This window comes from Mixophyes fleayi, chromosome 12 (genome assembly GCF_038048845.1).
Source record: "Mixophyes fleayi isolate aMixFle1 chromosome 12, aMixFle1.hap1, whole genome shotgun sequence".
Lineage (NCBI taxonomy): Eukaryota > Metazoa > Chordata > Amphibia > Anura > Limnodynastidae > Mixophyes > Mixophyes fleayi.
Genome location: NC_134413.1, coordinates 11,400,713 through 11,422,244, shown reverse-complemented (window position 1 = coordinate 11,422,244; position 21,532 = coordinate 11,400,713). Strand labels below are relative to the sequence as shown.

At 39.7% G+C, this 21,532-nt stretch overlaps 1 protein-coding gene across 2 annotated transcripts in view; it reads left to right on the top strand.

Moving 5' to 3' along the window:
• The window catches only part of LRFN5 (leucine rich repeat and fibronectin type III domain containing 5), a 175,425-nt gene that overhangs the window by 111,609 nt on the left and 42,284 nt on the right, over positions 1 to 21,532 (top strand). The gene's annotated exons all lie outside the window — the stretch shown is intronic.

The window sequence follows — 21,532 nt, the reverse complement described above, 5'->3', positions numbered from 1 at the left end:
CCAATCAGACAGTTGCTCTCTGTGGCTTGAGGCCAATCAAAAACATTTCTGGTCTAATGCACATTTGTATCTCTTCTTGGGATAGTGAATTGTGTCGTACTAATGTATGTGATGCTTTTTTTTTTTTTTTTACTTTTTTTCCCCACTATATTATATTATTATACATTGTTTGATTTCTTGTATTTCCCCAATGCATTGTGTAAATAAAAACAGGATGATGTAGGATTTCTTTCACTTTTAACTTATATTTTAATTATTAAATAGGAGTTGTGCACCACAGGTGTGTTCAATGCTAGCACTTTTACAGCTTTAAAACTGGCAACATTGGTAAGGCTGAAATCGCTGTGCGTTGATAGACTGACATGAATGAGGAACGCTCATCTCATTTCGCATGAGAGCGATTGTGTGCATAAAATGTTGTATGCAACATCTCGCCACAAGAACCTCATACCAACCATCAAGCAGAGTGATGGAAGGGTGATGATTTGGTGCAGTTTTTCAGCCGCAGGGCCCTCACAATCACCAGCAGGAACTCTTTTTTATACCAGAATATTCTAGTGTTGACACAGCAGCTCAAATGACTGCAATCTCATCTTTTTAATTGCTGAGGCCGTCTATCCAAACAAGGTTTTGGAATTGTCAAGTCATAGACCAGACCTCTGTCTCAATTGAGATGCTGTGAAAGGACCATAAGAGGTTTGTACATTCATGAATGCCCACAAACATCAATGAACTGAGGGAGTAGAGGAGGAGTGAGCACACATTTAAAATGTGTAAAAGTCTTATAAATTACAGAAAACAATTACTACAAGTTATTGCTGCTACAGGTGGTTCTACAAGCCACCGAGTCACGGGGTGTACTTGGTTTTTCATAGATGGCTTATATTTATTGACTAAATAATGACAGAATAAAACCTATAAGGGGGGGAATTCAATTAGCCGCGAGGTATCTGTAGAAAGTCCGCTAAACACCTCGCCGTGAAGATTTGATAGAAATCTATGCTCATATTGGTGCAAGGAAAAATGAGCGGAGATTTCTACCGTTATCGCCCGGAATGTGCGCAACGCAATATTCGTGACCCACATCGCCGGCAATTGAATCTTCCCCATAATGTGTTATTTCTAACATACAATTAGATTGCCGAAATTTAGGACTTGGTAAGTACTAAATGATTATAAATTATCCCCTGAATCTAGAAGCTAGAATCTGATTGGTTGCTACAGGCAACATCTCCACTGTTGCAAACCCGCAGCTTGATAAAATTACCCCTTAATCTTTCTCATCTGAATTGCAACAAATTCTTGGAGACAAATACACCTTGCAAACATGAATACAAGTACAAACGCTTTGTAGCACACTGCTTAACACAGACTAAGATTGTATTTTTTTATGACCACATGGAGATAAAATAATGTGCTTACAGGAAAATCACTAGGAGTTTAAATAATATTTGTTTAAACATCTGCTAGGTTTAATTGTGGCTAAATTAGAATCTTGGGTTGATAAGTCTGTTAATTATAGAGAATCATTCAGCTATTGCGCAAGCAACAATCACAGTCCCATACTGCGTGAGGCAAAATGAATCATATTACATGATATTTTATTATGTTATGTTATGTTACAATTACATTATGTTAAATATTACACTGTTATGTTGATAAATACATGTATATAACATTTTAAATTGCCATTGGTACAACTGTTGAATCTTATTTACTTGGATATTAAGGTGTCCTCTTTAAACGTGGTAGGATTATGAGCACAGTCAATGCTTAAGTAAAGCCACGCTCCGACTAATCACCTTATAAGGTGCAGATGGCAGTGGATTTACTTGTCATATGTTTGTAAACTGTGTCATGACAGATAACGCAGAAAGGGTTCTGCCAGGCCACCGACAGTATGAACAATGTAAATGAAGACAGATGATATCCTGTTGCCTTCCTTCGTGTGACCAGAATGGAAGCAGCCATTTTGTGGGCTGAACCGACATTCTTTAGAAGACTGCCTATGAATTCACTAGGAACCAATGATGTCAGCCATTTTGTGGGCTGAACCGGTATTCCTGAGCATACAGCCTATCGACTCATTAGGAACCAATGACCTCACTGAGGTACAGGATGGCCATTTTGTGGGCTGGACCTACACCCGAACTTAGGGGATCGGAGTAGGCTTGCGAGCCGGCTTAGTACTTTCGGGCGTCTTTGGATCTGAATCGAGGCAAAAACGTCATTGTTGCGTTGTCGAATCTCGCACGTTTTGGATTCCATAAGTACCTCCCTCCCCAGGAGATCCAGCGCTATTGCTCACACAGAAACAGGGGGAGCAGTGTTCTTGTCACTCTCCAGTCTCCAGTGACATTTCTCAGTGCCATTGCTCAAACAGAAACAGGAGTAGAAGTGTTCTTGTCACTCTCCAGTCTCCAGTGACATTGCTCAGTGCCATTGCTCAAACAGAAACAGGAGTAGCAGTGTTCTTGTCACTCTCCAGTCTCCAGTGACATTGCTCAGTGCCATTGCTCATACAGAAACATGGGTAACAGTGCTCTTGTCACTCTCCAGTATCCAGTGACATTGCTCAGTGCCATTGCTCACACAGAAACAGGAGGGGTAGCAGTGTTCTTGTCACTTCACAAAAATTAACTGAAAATGACAGGAAATTAATGTTATTGACGATAATAATAATGTAAGAACAAAAAAAGAGCCAAATTATGTGATTTAAGCAATAAAAATAGGGATTTTAGAACAAAAACAGGGATCCAAAACCAATACACACAAGGGCGGTTTTGCCAAGACCAAAACCAAAACACGAAGTTAATTCAGATCCAAAACCAAAACTAAAACACGGGGGTCAGTGAACTAGGTCATTGATTTTCCCCAACTAGTGACAGCTGACTTTCTTTTTGCATGTAAACCTGTAACAATGGGCAAAGCGACTCATCCAGGAACTGATTTGTTGTAGGTTACTCTTCCCTACATTACCCGCCTGTCATACCTAGAAAGTCTTTTCAGTGTCACTTGCGGATTACTTTCACTGTTGTACCTCCAGTCACACTTCCCACAGTCTGTAATGCTTAAATGGAAAATAATTCTGTGTACAGGGAAAAATATATATAGGTCTGACATCATCTGTATGCCGTTGACCCAATTACTAACAGCATTTGTGGTGTGTGATACTCTTACAGTAATCCCCACCTAGATGAGCTTAAAAGCCAGATATGTTGTTGAATATTAGAAAGCAAACATTAAAAATAGAGACGAGGCATTATTCATAACATTGAATGAGAAGAAGTATTTTCTACACATTAATAATAAATGCCAAACGCTTTGGAAGTATAAAAAACGAAGATTAGACTCTCTAGTGGTATTACAGTCAAATAAACGCATATTGTTTTTATGTAACCCATGAAATATACCCCTAATATTATACTGTGGTTTATAACATATATAGCAGGCTATGATTTCATGGGCGCAACGGGGAGGGGAAGGCGCGCATGCAGGTAGTCAATTTACAGTACAAGCGTGCCTAGCTCGTGTGCACGTAGCGACGACCGATTCAAGCTTTCATGTGTTTTTCAGCCGTATCACTTGCACCAGCTACAGGTCGGGTGCAAGTGCTGAATGATAGTGATGACGGCTGTGTATACATGCTAGGACATGTGTTTGCAATCAGGAGCAAATGAAAAAATGCATTTTTATGTTCCGTGGACATTAATAACATCCTAATAAATGTATTTCATGTGGGGAAAAATGAAAAAAAAAACTTTTTTAATATTTTTTCTTTAATGACTATATCAAAAACAGATGACAATAATTAAATTCTTATTTATTCTGTGTGTTCTGTTAGGACTGTTTATTCCATATACTGTATGTATGGGACGTACCCTGCAGTGTATTGTCTGTTAGAGCAGAGTGTATCTAGACCCCTATTTAAGAAGAGACGTTTCTTCAGATCCTCTTGTACTTGAATACATATGCCTAATTTATGTGCATTTAAAAAATAAACAATCGCTCGCTCGCGCTCTTTCTCTCTCTCTTTAACACTTTATTGCATACTTGCCAACTCTCCCTGAATGTCAGGGAGACTCCCTGAAATAGGGGTGATTTCCCATCCTCCCTGAAGAGTCTGGCATTCTCCCTGCTGCTGAGCCAGTACAAGACGTGGTTGGCTTCGCCATCTGTGGCATGATGACACAGTTCAGAAATTGTGTCCTATGTCCATGTATTGATGCCTATGGAGGTGGTCATTTTCATGGAGACCAAGATTTAATCAAAGACTGACAGGTAAGACAACATGACTTCAGTAATGGAGACATAAATGTAAAAGACACCTCAGTCTCTAGAGATTCATAAGCTGCTTTTCTTTAATGCATGGTTGCCTACTCTCCCGGACTGTCCAGGAGACTCCCACATCTCTGGGAGACCTCCCGGGAGAGCAGGGCAACCTCCCGGTTCTCACCCCCGCAATAGATAAGTGGCCAAAATTGTGACAATTGTTTAGGGGACGGGGCCAAAATGATGCTATACATCAATCCCCGCCCCCGCACTCCCACCTCCCCCGGGATCTCCCAGAAGCCAACGAGGAAAAGTTGGCAAGTATGCTTAATTGTCTTTGCTATTGTATAGTATAGCATGTGTTAGCATTAGTTGTCTAGGATCTATATTTGTGACCACTTAAAAGTGGAACAATGTTGATCCTATGTTGTTGGCAGCAAACTGATTGAACAGCTGTTTGTTCATGTAGCAGCGCGGCCATTGTCTGACTTTGTGGACTCTCACCCTTGTACCTGCACACCTCTTTCTGAACTCTCCAGACCACCGTCCTTGGAGAATTTTGGATCAGAGGAAAATATTAAGCTAAAATACAGCATCTGTTCCAAAACACGTGGCAATATTGTTTGTGAGGCCCAACGTGTACAATATAGCTCTGCCACCAGCATAGAGAGCCTACAGGTCTACGTCCTCTCTTAGATTATATTATATTACAGTTGTGCAATGATGTCAAACTGGCAGCCTGCGGGCCCGACGTGCCTTTTCGAGCTGTCTTGTGGCCTCACATGCACATATAGATGGAGCACTAATATTTTGGATGATCGGTACAATGTAGTGCCTGTCAGTCATGCCAATTTCTTCTGAATGTGCCATAAGGCACTTATTTAAAAAACTGACGTACTTGCATGTGACTGTAAGGTCAGGGGGATTGAACTCTAACTACTAAGCTACTTTGCAGCCCCTTTAGCTAAAAGCACTGGGGGTTTGCCAACACCCTTGGTGGTTGGCTTATTAGTCTAAAATAGGGAAAAAATAGCCTTTTTGTATTTGGCACTACTGATCCCAGCAAGTCCTAGAAGCCATAAACTGCTCACGGCTTATATAACACCAAGTGCCAGCATGCCCTGGCATCCAAGGCTTGCTGTTACCTGTAGTGCTACATAAAAAAAATACTGTTAACAAAAACAACAGACAGCATGAAAGAATACCTAAAGACTCTCCCAATCCCACGTTCCCAAATGTATTACCTAAATCAATGGGCCTCCTAAATCCAAGCCACCTGGCATGTGTCAATCACGTGTGGGCAAATCGATGTCGTCCATATGATTTATTTATTTTTCTATGGATTGAAAGCCGGAGATAAATGTTTTCAACCGAGTTGACGTGCAACAGATTCACGGAAGTGGAACAAGAGATGTTAAAAAAAACACGTAAATACACGCAATAAAGCGAATATGCAACATCTCATTTGGTACAATTATTTTCATGGCCATTTAAATGCGCTTAACTTGGACTTTCGCATAACATATTTAGCTGCCACTTCTGATCTACAAAAATGTATTTAAAGAGCAGAATTTTAAAACCAGGGTATACCTAGCCTTAATACACCCATGTTTTTAAAATATTTAAATTCTCTCTCTGTTTCATCTTGGAGTGGAGAGGTTTATGTACAGTACTTGCTTGTTTTTTTTTAAAATAAATCTAAATGCATATACAGTATAGCCTACATGAAATGTGCTTCCTTCGAATAAAAAAAATATATATAGAGATCTTGGCTAAACATTCCAATTAGAGAAAATTGTTTAAGAATCCATTTTTTTCTGGATTAATCACATTATAAAGACATCTGTATGGTGAAAAGTCAAAATAAATTATCAGCAATCTGCTCCTTATGAAATGCAATTAATTTTTCCAAGTGCAATTAAGAGCAGAAGGAACAGATATGTATCTGAAACACTACTGTATCTTTCCCCTTTCCTTAAGATAATGCAGACTCCTTGTCACAACGCTGAAATAGGTCACAGGCAGCTTACAGAAAAAGCTAGCAGCCTTTTCTAGACATATGCTGGATACAGAATGTGGATGCAGCCAATCTGAGAAAGATGGGGCCATGCAATGATTAATAGGTTGAGTGACTAGCAAGCACGCTTATCCCTTATGTAAGGTCTGGGAAGAGGTAGGCTCCTATATAATCCTTCAAAACAAACACAAAACCTTTGTAGGAAGATCAAGCCAGTTCTCCTAATGCAACATCCATCCAGTTCATTCTGTGCATACAAAAAATGCATAGAATGAATAAGGATTATCTTTTCTCTACCATATGTCCCCAGTTGTAAAGAAAGAATTTAACACTACCTCAAAGTATTTCAGGACATGGGTGTGTTGGTCACATGGAAGGACCTGATCTTTATACTTATGACTGTATTAGTGAGAACAGGGCTGCTTTTCATAGGAGCAGTGTCATAATGTGAGGGCAATGGAGGCAGCAGGAAGTCACAGACTGAGAGTTACATGCAGCCCTGTCCTCACTAACACATTACTTATCTCCTGATATACTATGTGCTGCTGTGGGGCCCTGCTCCTTCGCCTATATAACTCTCAGTCTGTGACTTCCTGCTGCCTCCATTCCCCTCCTCACATCATGTCACTGCCCCTGTCACATGCAGCCCTGTCCTCACTAACACATTACTTATCTCCTGATATACTATGTGCTGCTGTGGGGCCCTGCTCCTTCGCCTATATGACAGGGGCAGTGACATGATGTGAGGAGGGGAATGGAGGCAGCAGGAAGCCACAGACTGAGAGTTATATAGTGGAAGGAGCAGGGTCCCCAGCAGCACAGAGTATATCAGGAGATGAGTGATGTGTTAGTGAGGACAGGACTGCATGTGACAGGAGCAGTGACATTATGTGAGGAGGGGAATGGAGACAGCAGGAAGCCACAGACTGAGAGTTATATAGTGGAAGGAGCAGGGTCCCCAGCAGCACATAGTATATCAGGAGATGAGTGATGTGTTAATGAGGACAGGGCTGCATGTGACAGGGGCAGTGTCTTGATATGAAGAGGGGAATGGAGGCAGCATGATGCCACAGACTGAAAAATGTATAGTGGAAGCAGCATTTCCCAGCAGTACAGAGTAGTGATATGACCCTACAGCCAAACTGATACTGAAATATTGTTGAGTCAAACATATGAAACAAAGTTCATATCCAATTGTTACTTATTATAGAGCAAATAAGACAGTAGCAAGTGTAAATAAAAACCCTATTGTAAAAAGTTGCATGGCTTGGTGGGACCCACAGGTCATATAAATGGAATGTTTGGGTATTTTCACATGTTGGCACCAAAGCTTTTCCAAAGTCTTCATGGTAATTTGTAGAATTATTCTATGTTTCGCTATATAGTGAATTTTAAAACCTGGTCCATGGCTGTATAAGCCTGTATTACAAATGATATGCAGATATTCTACAAAATGTCCTCTAAAATGATTTTACATGTCTTCTTCAATAAACATTAGCTTACAAGGCCTACGTAATAAGTAGAGTGATAATGACATTAAATATACAGGGAAAGAAGGATTGTTACGGTGCAAGTCAAAATCTGAAAACGGTGACACTTTAAGGAACAAAAGTATTCAGTGAAAAATTGCAAAAATGGAGACAACAAAAGTGTGTATATATTATATATATACAGGTATTGCTTTGATTCACATTTTTCCCCATATAAACATCTCTAAATCCGGGGTGAGTCTTAGAATCGCGGGTGTGGCTTAAGCGTTTTATTTTTCTCCCTTAGGACTCATTCTTAGGGGTATAATTACTAAACTGCGGGTTTGAAAAAGTGGAGATGCTGCCTATAGCAACCAATCAAATTCTAGCTGTCATTTATTTAGTACATTCTACAAAATGACATCTAGAATCTGATTGGTTGCTATAGGCACCCAGCAGATGACAGGCAAGACAACTTCTTACTTGGATAACTGTGTTTTTATTGTTGACATCACAACTAACACAACATTCTTTTGTCGGGATGACACCAGGTGACCCTATGTCACATGTGACAAGATGCAGTCCTTCTGCATAGTCACAACTAGTCCTTCTAGCCTGGCCAAGCTGGGATCAGTCACCTCACCCACAACCTTTTATACTCCACTCAAGCTCCCAAGCACAACTAACCAGTAAAGAAAATGGCAAACTGATTACACCCATGTGGTGCATCTGTGTGCCGTGGGACAGACTGAGTGTGAATTTAACCCTATCTCCAGGATATATTGATATAATGACAGTCGCACGCCCTGGACTCAACCCTTAACGTGCGGTTGATGATATACATTGCAGAACACTGTTAGAGAAGTCCTGCAGTGTAGGGGTCTTAGCCCTGCTTGGTAGACATCCTAACCTTGACGGGCTTCGGTCCATCAACACTATCAGCTTTCCAGCTGAAGATGGTCCCCTTGTTGTTGTGGAGAAACAATCGCCCCACAGAAGTGCTTCTCATATTTAAAGGAGAGGCGGCAGAGTCGTAATAGTCCTTTAAAGATGTCTATAGCTCTAGTTAATTAATTCAGGGAAAATTACTGTAAAACAAGTGCAAAAACTAGAAGTTGAATTAAAGGATGTTTGTATATAGATTTTATGTTGCATTATGCACGGAGATCACATTTCCATGTGTTAAGACATGACCTCCACTGAACCCGTCAGTTTTATATGCATTAAAACAGTTACAAGAATCTATCCCAGCAAATCCTCCTAATCCAGAGCATGCATTCTAAATTCAAGACATATGTTAACAAAGATGGGAGATGTCTTGGGAGAAACTTGACATCCAGGAACACTTAAAGCATAAGACAATGTGCTGTTTGTGTCACCTTGACATTGATCTGGATTATGAGTCTGGTGGATGTAGCTTTTTGGAATCCAATAACAATGTAAGACAGGTAAAACAGTAAGGCTGCTTCCACATAGTGTGAATTCATACTTTTCCCATGTGGTCTTTGGTAAGTTAAACATGCACTTACAAACATGAACGTTAAGGGACTTAGGTGTATATCCATTGAGACAGTGCAATTTTGCACATTGGCAAAACCATGTTGAACTACAGGGACTCATTAGGATAACGGACTGCACCAGAGAGAGGACTGTGTGCAAAGTACGGGTATAAGATCATTACCATCATCATCAGCTATTCATAAAACGCAACTAATTCCGCAGCGCTGTGCAGAGAACTCACTCTGCCCCATTGGAGCTTAGGACCTTGTTCATTAAGGAAAGTTAAGCAAAAGTAAGTAAGCTTGTCAACCATGTTGCATTGGAGGGGGAGGTAAATTTAAAATCTGATGGCAGATTTATATTTGGAATAGGGCATGTCCTAGATCAATTTTAAATTTCAGTGTACAAATAAGTTATCAACTATTTGTGTGCTATATGAAAAAACAACCAGAATTTTCCTTATGTGCAAAATAATAAATTAATTTGCATCCCTTGCATTGCAATATGGTTTTGTCCAGAAAACCTACTCAAATTTTTGCTTAACTTCCCTTAATGAATCAGGCCCTTAAAGTCTAAATTCCCTAACATACAGACTGAGAGAGACTAAGGACAATTTAAAAGCAGCCAATTAACCTACTAGTATATTTTTGGAGTGTGGGAGGAAACCAGAGCACCCAAAGGAAACTCATACAAACTCCACACAGATAAGGCCATGGTCGGGAATCGAACTCTTGACCCCAGTGCTGTGAGGCAGCAGTGTTAACCACTGAGCCACCATGCTGCCCATCTGTCCTTCTTTGACACAGGAGATAACAAACAGCAGGTAAGTAATCAGGAGGAGATGTCAAGTTGTGGCCACCCAGGCCTGCGGACATGATGGCAGCTGCCTGTAACGATATACTTGCGTACCTGCTATTGTTGGCACTACTCAGAGGAAAGTGCGGAATCTAACGTGCCCCTGGTATTCACCAGGGACCACTGCAAGGAGGTATGGACTCCGCTGCAGGAATACGCAGGTCGCGGTCCTTCCACAAGTCGAATAGCGAGATATAAGAGGAGAATTGTCAGACTGGCCAGGTCGGTAACGTTCTGGTAGGTAGAGGTACACAAGGAATATCCGGAGGGATGATGAGACAAGCCGGGTTGGTAACGTTCTGGAGGCGAGGTACAACATGGAGATCCAAATGGGTGGTCAAACGGTCCGGGTCAGAAGGGCCACAGGCAAACAAGAAAAGTCAGGAACAAAGCTTAGGAACTAGTAACACAGGAAACGCTGGAGGCAGGTTAGACCTGATACTCTGGCACAGGTGTGTGCTCAGGAAGCACCTTATAAAGGCTGAGGAGCCAATGGAATTATAGTGGGTGGCAGCGCTGTTCTCAGCTGCCGGCGAGACTTCTAAGTAGCGTCCCGTTACCTAGCAATGGGACGCGCATGCACAGACGGTCGCGCCGGGCGGCCGGAACTTACGCGTCTGGTTGCCAGGCTGGGAAGAGAAATTTTCTTTACCATCTGCATATACAGTGTAGCGCATAACACTTTGAGGGAGATTATCGTGACAGCTTCCAATCAGTCAAAGCTGAGACCTTATATTGAGTATACAGGAAGTCACAATCACTTTTACATTTTACATGTATTTGCAGAGGTTTCAAATGTATGTGCATTTGTAATTGTATACATTTCCATCAATCATATGTTTCAAAATAAAAACTATACGCACAGAATGTGCATCAATTCTGCATTCTGCTTGCATTCCAACTAGAGATCTTTAAAACTGTTCTGTGGAGAATTCACCTTTGAAGATTTTGCCAGTGGGTTCTGTCCTTAATATTCTGTAGGGAACAGAGAGGCCGCAGCAGATTGGCCTCTCAGATTTTGTCCTTAATGTGCCCCCCTAAGATTTTTGTTATGCCCGGACGTCTCCTGTATTATAGCCAAACCAGAATCAATTGACACTTTTTTCCCCAGCCCAATTTACAGACTTTAGATTAGGCTAATGTAGAAGTTTCCAATACATTGCAGAAAAGTGTCAACATTTCCCAGAGTACCTCTGGGAAACGGCCAATTCAGCAGGAAATTAAAATGGTACAAAATTTTGTAACTATTTAACTACATTCAAGCAACTGACCACAATATATTTTGCAGAGGGCTGAACATCTGTAGGTCCATACTCTCTGGTTGATATTCCATTGGATATGATAATCAATGAAAATATGCAGCAGGATCTATGTACTAAGGTATAGCTATAGGATACATTCAGTGAATATAAAGTGAACATTATCCCTGCCTCCTGTATAAATGGGGGAGGGATTATTTGCTCTTTCAAGGTTAATATATATTTATAATGGTTTGATGACCGATTCGGTATCAGAGTCGTACTTACCAGTGGTTTCGGCTGCCATCTGAATATCCCTTGCTAATCTGCAGACCACCCAATGCCTAAAATAATTAAACATACATTTAAAATAAAGATTAATGGCAAGAAGACCGGCTGATCTGAGTTTGCCCTCTCTGACTTAGGCGGAAAGAAGAGAAAAATGAATCAAGCTGAAATTGATTAAGATAAGTTGACTGTGCACAATGCAATATTGCTGGTGATATTAGAGATACGACCAAATCTTGCTGTGTGTAGCTCTGAAATGGGGAGCACCGTGGCTTAGTGGTTAGTACTTCTGCCTCACAGCACTGGGGTCATGAGATCAATTCCCAACCATGGCCTTATCTGTGTGGAGTTTGTATGTTCTCCCCGTGTTTACGTGGGTTTCCTCCGGGTGCTCCGGTTCCCTCCCACAAACCAAAAACATACTAGTAGGTTAATTGCCAGCTATTAAAAATTTTACCCTAGTCTCTCTCTCTCTGTCTGTGTGTGTACTAGGGAATTTAGACTGTAAGCTGCAATGAGGCAGGGACTGATGTGAGTGAGTTCTCGGTACAGCGCTGCGGAATTAGTTGCGCTATATAAATAAATGATGATGATGATGGTCACAATACCCGCTAATGATCTAATTCTAATCATTCAGACAGTTATCCGGCAAGCTTGCTCTGGTTGAAGGAAGACCACTTTCGGCCTTTTGTGATGGAACTAGGGGCATAACTAACATGGGTACTGCGGTTGCGGTAGCTTAGGACTGGAGGTGAGCTGGGCCTGGCAATGCCAGTTCGCCCCAACCTCCAAGACCCCTGCTCCCCCTCTTATCACCCAGCTTCCCTCTGATGACCCTGCCTTGCTCTCAAGTACCTTCGTCTGATAATGCACATGTGCACTGAGCGTATGCAATGAATTGCGCATGTCTAGAAGGTGCCGCTGCTCTAGTCTACTAAGAGCAGAGAGGAGAGCCCAGGAAGCAAGAACTGCATTGTTGTGCCTCTAGCCAAATATTGCTTTGGAGCTCAGCAATTCACAGTCCAACTTGTAGGGTCCAAGTTAGACATGGATCTTGTTGCTGCTGCATGGCCACATTTACACTCAAAAATCCATGTTCCGTTAACAAACAAATTAAAATCTATAATAAACAAATGTTTTCTGTAAAACATACTTTTTATCTATACTAGGACATGCCATGAAAAATAATTGATTTTCTATTTTGATTTTCGTCTGTAAGACTATGGTTTTTATTGACTAAAGTCTATTATGGGCTATGATGGGGAAAAAAACAAAACAGTTGCAGTAGCACATTAAGCCAACAGATGGCAGTACAGAGCCAAACTACTCTTCCAGTGTTTGTTGTGGGTTAGTCTCTACGTTAGCACATGATGAATAATGACTGTACACTAGTGTATATAATTGCAAAGTGTCGCTTATCTTTTCTCTTTTTATTCTGTCTATTTGTACAATCGCACAGTAACAATTCTTATTTTCTGTATGTTTAATAGAATTGCAGAGTTGCATAGTGAGGTTGAAAAGTTTAACCTTTGATAAATTCATATGAGGCTCATGCATTAGACGGCAAAGCAAAAATCCCAATGAGAAAGCTGAAAATTTAACCTCCGACGATGAAAACAAAATCCTTGCAATCCCCGTAAATGTCATTTAATCAATCACTCAAACTATTGTAGGTATGTTCTTATGCTACTAGAACTCCGGCATATAACCGCTTCTTTGTTTCTGTATAATAAATGCAATTTTCAGACACTTCACTTTACAATGCAGCGCAGCTTTAAATTTAAGCACTGAAGAGGCTGAACACGCCGGAGATGAAGAAGTGAATTAATTTAACTTTCCCATATATTAAACAAATTCTTCACCTGTTTCTCTTTATACATGGAAGCTTCTATCCAGTCCATCTTAAACACATAGGCCTGTAAATAACATTAAAGAAGGAGATTGAGAACTTCAGAGACCAGTCCTGTAGCACAGGAGTGATCCCGCACAACGGATCATCATCATCAATTTATATAGCGCCACTAATTCCGCAGCGCTGTACAGAGAACTCACTCACATCAGTCCCTGCCCCATTGCAGCTTACAGTCTAAATTCCCTAATATACATACACACACACAGACACAGACTAGGGCCAATTTAAAGCTGCCAATTAACCTATCAGTATGTTTTTGGGAGGAAACACCACACAAACACAGGGAGAACATACAAACTCCTCACAGATAAGGCCATGGTCGGTAATTGAACTCATGACCCCAAGTGCTGTAAGGCAGAAGTGCTAACCACTATGCCACCGTGCTGCCCTTGCTGAATGTGACAGTACATGGAAGGTACACCAAAACTGTTTACATTGTTTTGTCTAATATATTAAATTTAATATTAAATGTGGGAATTATGTAGCATTAGATTGAACATTGATTGTGCGCTAAATAGGTTTATTTAATGTGTCTAACATATACTTATCATTACCAGGGGGTCAGATATTAATTTTGAGGGGTTCCAATTCATGTGGGGTGCATTATAATGAATGCTGGGTTTACGTTTGGATTGTTTTGCCATTATTACGGGTTATATGTTTGTTCATATTTGGATTGTACTGATTTGACATTAACGAGAGGCTGGCTTGATATTTACAATGTTAAACCTTAAATCTAGGGGTATTGTTAGCGTCTGTCAGTAAAGTTACAGTTTTTTATTATTCAAAATAAAGAATACAGAAGATACAATCTATGCTTTAGAGACACATCGATTGATTTATTATTGATGTCCCCCTTGTAGTGATAAGTTGGATTTTTTTTATCACTGCTGATAAAAAGAAATCAGTTTAACAACAAAATCTCAAAACCAGGCAAACGATTCTGGCCAGGAGCATTAAGGGTTATTTTTACCGGTTTGCTGGGCCAGTCTTGTATGCCTCTTGGCCGAGGATTTTCTCCAATGTTAACCAGCCCAAACTGACTCTTCTATGGGGTATATTTACTAAACTGCGGGTTTGAAAAACTGGACGTGTTGCCTATATCAACCAATCAGATTCTAGATGTCAATTCTTTAGTACATTCTACAAAATGACAGCTAGAATCTGATTGGTTGATATAAGCCTCCTCATCACTTTTTCAAACCCGCAGTTTAGTAAATATACCCCTATGTGTGTGTAGCTTTGGTTGGAAACAAACAATTCAACTGCAAAAAAAATGTCTTTTGCAAGTTTACTGATTTGTACAAATAGCATTTAGAACCCCTCCCCCTTTTATAATTCCTGGGATTGTCTCTGGACCCCATTTACAAGAAAATAATTTACTTGTGAATGTTACCCAAACTTTATTCAAAAGATACTATTATTTCACATGGAACGATGTCTGGATTTATGGATCTCATTATTTAAAATTGTTGGCGAGCCGCTTATGCATATTTTGTTCCCTTTGTATTATCCCACAAGTCTACATGAACACCCTCCGTGTTTATTAGAAGTAATTGTGTAATTTCTTATCTACACTGCAACAGCCGGTGAGTCCTCGCATCTGCGGTGCTATCAACTGATGGATAGCTGTTCTTATGGTGACCTTTCTAATTCTTACAGAACTTGCAAATATCCCGCAGGCAGATAATATCTGATTTTAACAAAAAAAAAAAAATCTTTTCCTTAAAATAAAAGGTTAAAAGCTTCTTATGAGAAAGCAATCATTGTGTGGGTTGGATAGAATATGTGTTCTGCACTTCAAATGAGGAGGAATTAAACTTGAGCCTGAAATAGAACCTACAAAGAACTGTGCTCAGATATATGGTATCTTAATAAAGGTGCTATTTATATTCAATAAATATTCAGCGAGACATACGGGGAGCCTCTAAGTCCTTCTGAAAAGAAAGCTTTATTTGTTTACATATTGGCGTTTAATCCTATAATTGGCAACTGCTGGATTATTTGGAAGAATGTTTGACGTTATCAAGCATTAAACTTTTTAATGAAACAACTCTCATATATGAGGATGTCAGGACAGCAGCAGTGGCAATCACATCGGGGTGCAAAGTGTCTGGAGCGATTCAGGGCAGATTAACAACACAACCTGATTAGCAGCTGTTGAAGGTTTTGTAACCAGGAACACTAGGGGGTATATTTACTAAACTGCGAGTTTGAAAAAGTGTAAATGTTGCCTATAGCAACCAATCAGATTCTAGCCGTCACTTTGTAGAATGTACAAAATAAATGGACACTAGAATCTGATTGGTTGCTATAGGCAACATCTCCACTTTTTTCAAACCCGCCGTTTAGTAAACATACCCCAAAGTCATGGCACCATTATAGAAAGTCTATGATGTCTACTTAAAAGGCTGTACTGGTGCATTCATCAAGGCACGTACTCCAAGTGCAACCCATGTCTAGTATATATTTATTCTTCGCATACTCCAAAATTCATCAAGGCACCTCAAGATAGTTGAAATCGGGGACAAGTCTGCTGTGCTCTACAAGACAAGATGTTGCAGTAAACGTCTAATACCTATATGGATTGTAAATTTGCCAAAGAATGTACAGAAAAATATTAATGTCACCGGTTAATAACATAGGAATTAATGATAAAACAGTTAAAAAAAAATGTATTCCATGAAAGACATTTATTAGAATGTTGTTAAAGTCAACTGAACATAAAATACATTTATACCGTTGCTTGTGACTGCAAACACATGTTATAGCATGCATACGAGACTATCAACACAACTGATCAGGACTTAGACTAGTTCTTTAGCTGAAGCAAGAGATAAGGCAGAAAACAAGTAACTTTGAAATGCCCAGAGCTGGTTTTGGAAGTGGCTGCGTGCGCTTAAATTTGGCACATCCCTATCGTAAATTCACTACGGACAAAGTGCCCCTCCCCATCATATATAAATAAATGATGATGATGATACCCTGCCTTTATCACTCCCTTAAATCGTAGGCTGTAGCCTTTTCTTTTTTTCTTTTGCATTGCCACTTCTCTATTACTCTATAAAAAAAATTCAAAATAGGTGATGGTTCTGTTCCTTTACCCTTGTTACTATTTAAATGTGTGTATCCCTTAGATTGTACACTCCTTTGAGCAGGGTATTGTCTCCTCCTGTCTTCACCACTGTTAACTCTGCTCTCCAGCTACTTAGCCCTCCTCCTTGAGGACCCTCCTCCCCCCGTCCACTCTCGCTCCCTCCTCTCCCCTTGGGGGTCTCCCTGTCATCCGTGCCTTCCCTCTTGGACTCCGTTGTTGGCGAACCTTCCCCTCTCCCCTCCCCGCCCCTCTAGCTGTGCTTTGAGCTCACTGAGTTACTGTGCTTATTGTTTACTGTATTGTGCTGTCTCACCTCGTATTGTAATTTAGTTTGTCTCTGTATGGCGCTACGGACACCTAGTGGCGCCCTATAAATAAAAATTATTAATAATAATAATAATAATAATTATGCTGTAATGTTTAGTATAAATCTAATGCAAAAGGCCAATGAATGTCTCATGTATGGATAGGTGCAAAGTGTTCGTTTGCATTTCACCATTACAATCAAATGCTATAGGTGGTGCTCCTTGCTCTGCCTGCAAAATTTTGATAATAGGCGGCTTTGGGAGTTTTTCCAGTACTAACTGTTATTAGTATGTGGAATAACCTAAACTATGCATTGTGCGGAATCATACACAGAGTTATGCAACAGCCACTCAACATACTGAAATGTCAACCTGCATACCATTAGGATACTGTCCTAGAGATGTTTGAAGGGTTTGCAACCTCTGTAAATTAGGACGGAGGTATTGTTCTATTAAACTGTACTTTTTCATAGTGCTTCAGTGAGATGTCATGGTAACACTGAGTAATATGTTTTACACTAATGCTTCGTAAAAGGTGCGGTTTAGTGGTCCTCTTCTTACTTTAGCTGGCTTTGTGATGTAGCTGTAATATTAGGAGAGGGCAGGAAACAGGCTCAGAGAAACCTGTCAAGCCATTCTTCTTTCTTGGCCTGCTTCCATTTTGCAATTAGCACTCTGTCTACAGAACATCTATTTTGGACCTTGTGGCTGTTTACTTGGACCTCATTGACATTGCAGATACAAAGCAAATTTTTGCATCAGTGGATAAGTTGATAGAGTTTTTAAAGCCTTAAGATTCAATCACGTTTCTGATTTTCTGCTCTTGTCAGACATGTCTGGTGATTTATAATCGATGGCTGTCAAGTGAAGACTCGTTTACCACAAGAAATAATAATGTACAAGGCTAATGCATATATAGCTTTTAATAATAAATTCTAAGGTTTAGTGTACTCAGAGGGTGATTCTGTTTTAAAAAGAATTTCCACCAACTCTCACGACAGCTCCATGACAATATATGATCATAGTAGTTAACACTTCTGCCTCACAGCACTGGGGTCATGAGTTAAATTCTCGACCATGGCCTTATGTGTGAGGAGTTTGTATGTTCTCCCCGTGTTTGCGTGGGTTTCCTCCGGGTGCTCCTGTTTCCTCCCACACTTTAAAAACATACTGGTAGGTTAATTGGCTGCTAACAAATTGACCCTAGTCTGTGTGTCTGTGTGTGTGTGTGTGTCTGTGTGTGTGTGTGTTAGGGAATTTAGACTGTAAGCTCCAATGGGGCAGGGACTGATGTGAGTGAGTTCTCTGTACAGCGCTGCGGAATTAGTGGCGTTATATAAATAAATGATGATGATGATCGCTGGTCCACGCCATTTTATTTCTGAATTCTTCGCCGCCTAAGTAGATTTGTTTCCTGGCACAAACGATGGAGGCAAAGAGTGGATTTTATTGTAGGAAACTATGAATAATAAGTTTTGGATATTTTTCTTAAATAATACATTGAATGTCAGGATTGCATTATAAGAACTGGTTTATTGTTATGATTTTAGGTGCATATTTGATCTGTCAACAGGTTGAGAAGTAATCACAATAAAACATAAGGCTCGATCTTTTTAACCAACAGGGACCATGTTATTGGTTCTACCTCACTTCACACCTGTTAACCATGATATTCACAGCACCTTAAAGATCAGTGATATGCTCATTAACTTCGGAATTAAAGCTGTCTTGCACTCAATCTTCTTCAATGTCAGGTGAACACTCCTTAGCTTGGTTTTTGTCCCAGTATATATAGTACAGGCAAAGCTATCCATCTGCTTGGAGTTGTAGTACAATATTAAATTGTCATGTGTCGCTAATACCAAGACACATTAGCTGCTGGTTTTTTTTTTAACAAGCCCCCATTTTCAGACCCATGTGAAAAAAACAGACTGTTGTTGTAACCTACCTCCCAATAATTGAGAATCCAAAATTCAACATGGTTCAACATTTTATTGTGACTTTGTGTTTCATATATAATATTTTTTTTGGTTGATGAACAACTCAACGTTTCAATTCTTCCAGCTATTATGCTGGATACAATTCTTGGTAATTATTTTATATTGATTTATAATTTTGTTGCATTTTTATGTTTTTAAAACATGACATAGTAGGATAAATAAATATATTCTCTTTTACTAATTGCACAATACATCTATTAAAAAAGATACAATCAAACAATTATAGAGTTAACAATGATAATTTTAATTGTTTTCGTTTTTCTTGAACATTTTTAATTATTTTAATTCCATTAAAATGTATTTTTTGAACAACTTTTTTTTGTTTGCAACTTAGTGAAAAAGGTTTGCGAAGCGATTCATCATTTAAGTGAATTACGATTCTTAAATTCAATTTAGCGGGTCAAAAACACATTGGATGCTCTGCTGTCTCCCAACGAGCTTCCCATTTTTCATCATCATCATCATAATTTATTTATATAGCGCCACTAATTCCGCAGCGCTGTACAGAGAACTCACATCAGTCCCTGCCCCATTGGGGCTTACAGTCTAAATTCCATAACACACACACACACACACACAGACTAGGTTAAATTTGTTAGCAGCCAATTAACCTACTAGTATGTTTTTAGAGTGTGGGAGGAAACAGGAGCACCCAGAGGAAACCCACGCAAACACGGGGAGAACATACAAACTCCACACAGATAAGGCCATGCTAGGGAATTGAACTCATGACCCCAGTGCTGTAAGGCAGAAGTGCTAACCACTGAGCCACTGTGCTGCCCATTTTTGCAACATTCAACCCAAATTGCTTAAATCTGCCCCCTTCTGAAGTCTCTTAATACTTCTGTCATTCAGCTCTATAAACATGTTTGTAATTATAATGTGTGCGTTTGTAGTCACCAGTACAGGCTGTTAAATAATGTTTAAATTATTCCCGATCACAAATAAAATGAAAATTAAAAAATGAATGGTAGGTCTAAAACAATTGAAAGCAATTTACAATTGTTTTCAAACAGTTGTCAACATTTAACAGTTTGGTGTCCTCGGTCATTGAGATTTTCTGCCAGAAGAATTGTGTCATAAAGTGCAAAATATCAGTAATAGATTCACTGAACCTTGTACCTTATAAGCTCCATATATCTAATACAGTGCACCCTAATATGAACAGCTTGTGTGAACTGCTTCACCCCCTGACAACCTCAATTAATCACTCTAGCTACCCCATTATCTCATAGACAAAAAAACTGAATATTAAGGGCTAGATTTACTAAGCTGCGGGTTTGAAAAAGTGTTGATGTTGCCTATAGCAACCAATCAGATACTAGCTTTCATTTATTTAGTACCTTCTAGAAAATGACAGCTAGAATCTGATTGGTTGCTATAGGCAACATCCCCACTTTTTCAAACCCGCAGCTTAGTAAATCTAGCCCTAAGAGTGATAATCTAATCCGTTATCTAGTTTATTTTATTTGTACGTTATTTTTTCCTTTTATGTTTACTAACTTTCCCTTATACATGTTTCTCGCTAAATTGTTTATTATAACAATATAATACTACATGTGGTCAGTTTTGAGTCTTATGGTGACTAAGTAAATAAGAAGTATCAATTGAAAGATGACGGGATTGATTCATCCTAATGAGCGCAACCTGCATTTGGTACAGGTATTTTGGCTTTGTGCATTTCCGCATAGAAAAAAAATGATATATATAATTATTAACTTAGTAACTTTGAGATGCTCAGAGCCTGATTCAGACATGGCTGCGTGCGCTTGAGTTTGGCACCCTGTACTGTATATTGACTATGGAAAAACACCCCCCTCCCCGCCCTGTTGACGCCCCAAAATCGCAGCCTGAAGTAAGTGTCCATTGTGTCCACAGATGGAGCGGACAGAGTTGCGTTCACAGACGTTCTGTGCATGCGCAGAGCGATTTTGCGCATGATACGCTCAAAATCGGCAGACACATGCATCAGGTCTGACATATTTACTTTGTACATGGATTAACTCAAATGTGCCAACTTACTATGTCTTGCAAAGGGGAGGTGAATTGTGAGTGCGAGGGGGAGGGCCTATGCAAATAGCATCATTTTGAGGCATGGGGAGGGGCCAAAATCATGCAAGTGCACTATTTGCTGAGGGCACCATTTGATATCTACAGTATTGAACGATTTGTGCTCTCTCGTTGTCTATTTTATACCTATCAGGTGCATCATTTGTTTGTGGTTGCTTGGATGGAAAAGCATATCTGGATAAAGATCTGATATTATAATATTCTGATTATTATTATTATTATTATTATTAATATTATTGTTATTATTATTATTATTTTATATTTGTTCACATATTATGTGAATATTTTTTAGATTCATTCGATGTATGGAGACAATAGTGGAATGTTCAGGGCAAAAAAAAAAAACAGCCCCAGCAATTTGCCTGACCAATGTCTGTCACTCTATCAGAAATATCCGTCAGGGCAATACGCATCTCAGTCATTGATACTTTACATGTACAAGCACAGAACAGCTTGCTCATCGTTCCATGACATCTACCAAGCAGATCAAGATATCCTTGGGTTGAAAG